The 3,883-nt window shown below is 44.8% G+C and overlaps 1 pseudogene; it reads left to right on the top strand.

The window, feature by feature from the left end:
• The first annotated feature begins 1,078 nt into the window (after positions 1-1,078).
• On the top strand, positions 1,079-2,125 carry LOC142436955 (cyclic AMP-dependent transcription factor ATF-4 pseudogene; annotated as a pseudogene).
• The last annotated feature ends 1,758 nt before the right edge of the window (positions 2,126-3,883 follow it).

Genomic DNA, 3,883 nt, shown 5'->3' with positions numbered 1-3,883 from the left:
TGGGCTCAAATATTTCTACTATTGTAGTAACTGGACCCAAAATAAGTGGATGCAACTGGGTTCAAGCTGTTTTGCATGTAGATTCTCTGAGTGGGAGCATTCTCTTTGGTACCTAATAATAATAACCCATGGCAAAATGAGTACTTAATATATCACTTGTAGACACCTGTAAGCTAGGATTTGTCAAAGAAACGTTTTTGAATGACTATGATTTCTGCTATGAATATGTTAAATAAAAATAAGCAGTATGAGATTTGATTAATTATATCTTGCTATGTAGCAGGGCAAAGGGCAAGCCAATAATGAATTCAAAATTTTAATTTCCAGTTCAAAGATAAAAGATGAGAAATCATCAATGTATGCTCTAAAGAACCCTTTACTTCCTGTAGCCAAGGAACAAAGTTTGTGGTGAACAAAGATCACTATTATAGAGTGGAAATTAAATAGTCTCCTCCTGCTGCCCCATCATGGGAAACTGACCCCATCTACTGTGATGCTGCATCTCCCGAGGTGGTTTTAAGGGTTTCTTTGGGGGGATGACATACAGTTGATGGGAACTAGGTAGACACACGTGACCTTCAGACAAGAAGATGAATGATTTCTTATCCTTATAGTAATGGACTCATACAATATTTCTCCTTTTGTAATTAACTAACTCCACTCATAAAAAAGAGCTCATAGAGATCAATACCCGTGGCCTTGTGAGCTGAAATGGACTGGCTGCCATTTTGGATCAGAAAATCATATGATTTACTATTTTGGGAATGACAGACTCAAGAGAAATGACTTTATATTCATCATCAAAAAGGGTATTTTTTTTTCTTCGCTTGCTCTTTGATGTAGCACACACTTCGCTCCCCTCCCACAGGCTCCGTGGCCCCCATGGCATATTAGAGGCTGGAGTGCGGCAGCAGCAGCGTAGGCCCAAGCAGCGGCGGCAGCAGCACCAGGCTCTGCAGCGGCAACCACACGGCGTAAGCCAGGGCGCTTCTCATGGCACTCAGCAGCGGCCTTGCTGTAACCGACCAAGACATCTTCGAATCCCACACATTATTCGATTCCAGCGTAGCCTTACCATATGGCCGAGATGAGCTTCCTGTACAGCGAGGTGTTGGGGGGGGATACTTGATGTCCCCCTTCAACAGTCGGGTTTGGGGCCTGAAGAGAGCCTAGGTCTCTTAGATGACTACCTGGAGGTGGCCAAGCACTTCAGACCACATGGGTTCACCAGGGACCAAGTTAAGGCAGGCTCCTCCGAAGGGCTGGCAGTGGATGGCTGGTTGGATGCCTCCGACTACGGCAAGGAGGATGCCTTCTCCGGGACAGACTGGATGGTGGAGGAGATGGATCTGAAAGAGTTTGACCTCGATGCCCTGCTGAGTCTGGGTGACCTGGAAACCATGCCCGAGGAGCTTCTGGCCACGTTGGACGACACCTGTGATCTCTTTGATCTCCTGGTCCAGGAGACTAACGCTAAGGAGCCCCCCAATCAGTGAACCCACTTGGCCATCGCCCAGAAAGTTCGCCCACACCGACCAGGTTGCCCCATTCACCCTCCTGCAGTCTCTTCCCGAGTCCCTAGGGGCCCTGACCTCCATTCCAGATCATTGTCTTAGTTTAGAACTCGGCAGCGAAGTGGACATCTCTGAGGGGCACAGGGAGGCCGACGCTCCCTCGTTCAGCACAGTGGCCCCTCGATGCATCAAGGAGGAGGATGTCCCCTCAGTGGGATCTGCATGAGTCCAGAGCCCTACCTGCATCTCCCCAGCACAGCCCCCCACCTCTGGGGACTCCCCAAGTAGACTGCTGCCTCCACCTGCCCTTGGTGGCTCTGCTCGCTCTAGGCCTTATGACCCTCCTGGAGAGAAGGTAGTGGCAGCAAAGGTCAAAGGAGAGAAATTGGAGAAGAAGCTGAAAAAAGATGGAGCAGAACAAAACCGCAGCCACCAAGTACCGCCAGAAGAAGCAGGCGGAGCAGGAGGCCCTGGGCAGCGAGTGCAGGGAGCTGGAGAAGAACAACGAAGCTCTGAAGGAGAGGGCGGATTCTCTGGCCAAGGAGATTCAGTATCTGAAAGACCTGATTGAGAAGGTCCGAAGGGCCTGGGGAAAGAAGAAGACCCCTTAGACAGGGTAGTCAGGGGCTCGAGCTTGTACATAGGTCTGTCCAGAGTAGAGTTATAATAAACTATTTTGTGGCCGCAAAAAAAAAAAAGGATATTTCAGTATCTATCTTGAATTACAATGCGGTCTGTGATAGGACTGTATCCGAATTAAAGGAAATCCAATCAATACAACTATTATTTAAATTTACGCACCAATCACAAAAGCTAGTAATGTAGTAATTGAAGATTTCGATCAAAATCTTCCATCTGAAATTAATCAAACATGCAATCGATACGCATTGATAATTACTGGGGATTGGAATGCAAAAGTTGGAAACAACGAAGAATGAACAGTAGTTGGAAAATATGAAAGAAACAAAACTTGAGATTACATGGTAGAATTTTGCAAGACTAGCAATTTGTTCATAGCAAATACCTTTTTCAACAATAAAAACAGCAACATGCACATGGACTTCTCCAGATGAAGTACAAAGAAATCAAACTGGATGTATTTGGTGGTGTAGTAGGTTATGCACTGAACTGCCAACCACAGGGTTGGCTATTCAAAACCACCAGCTGCTCCCAGGGAGCAAGATGAGGCTTTCTTCTTCCATAAAAAGCTACAGTCTCAAAAACCCACAGAGATAGTCCAACTCTGCCTATAGGGTGGCCATGAGTCCATATTGATTCCATGGCTGCCAGTTTGATTTAGTGAGAAGAAATGATGGCAAGGCTCAATATCAGCTGGAAAAACCAGGCCAGGAACTGACTGTGGAAAAGGTCATCAACTGCTCATATTTAAGTTTAGTTCGACGTTGAAGAAACTTAAATCATATCCAAGAGTCAAAACACGACCTTGAGTCTATTCCACTGGAATTTCAAGAATATCTCAAGAATTGATTTGATGCACTGAGCACTGATGGCTGAAGACCTGTGGGATGACGTCCAAACCATCATTCTTAAAGAAAGCAGATGCTCATTAAACACAGGAAGGAACAGAAGGATCAAAGTAGATGCCAGTAGGCTAGAAAACTTGCTTTCACTCACAGACTACATGCAGCGACGGAAAGAAATGATACCGTCAAGAGCTGAAGAGAACATTTCAAAAGGCAGCTCTAGATGACCAAATAGAGATGATAATGAAATGTGGAAATAACTCGTGTTAGAACACCACACAAAAAGGAACATTCTCAGCATACCTGCAACTGAAAAACACAAGACAAATGCAATGTTCCTGTTACAAATGGAAGGGGAGGACCCCTGGTGGTCAATGTGAAAAGCAGTCCAGTGTGGTTCAAACACTTAGGTAAGTTTTAAAGCCTTGGGATCCGAAAGAAAAGTTCTACTCTACCCAATAGAGTTACTATGAGACATTGATCTGAAGGTATGTTTATTTTGCGTATGGTTAATAGCTAGAGAAAATTTATATTTATAAAGTAGGAGTTAACATGATTTTAAAAACGATTTTCTATAATTACAACTTTTTGAAAACACGTGTTCTCTTACAGAATGTGCACTTAAACTCAGGCTTCGGTGCCCATGTTGATGCTGTTAGGTAACATGGGCTTGGTCCTGACTCGTATGCCATCTGCACAATTGTTTTTCTTTGAGCCCATTGTTGAAGCCACTGTGCGCGTCCATCTGATTGAAGGCCGTCTTCTTATTTGTTGCCCTTTCTGTAGGGAAAATGCCCATATAAGCAGTTAATCTGCTGGGGTGAAGGAAAGAGCAAACAAAGCGTATTGTTGTTTATACAAACATTTCATTCACAATCCTGCTGC

The sequence above is a fragment of the Tenrec ecaudatus genome, chromosome 1 (genome assembly GCF_050624435.1).
Source record: "Tenrec ecaudatus isolate mTenEca1 chromosome 1, mTenEca1.hap1, whole genome shotgun sequence".
NCBI lineage: Eukaryota > Metazoa > Chordata > Mammalia > Afrosoricida > Tenrecidae > Tenrec > Tenrec ecaudatus.
The sequence above is the reverse complement of the archived record's forward strand: the minus strand, read 5'-3'. Positions and strand labels throughout refer to the sequence as shown.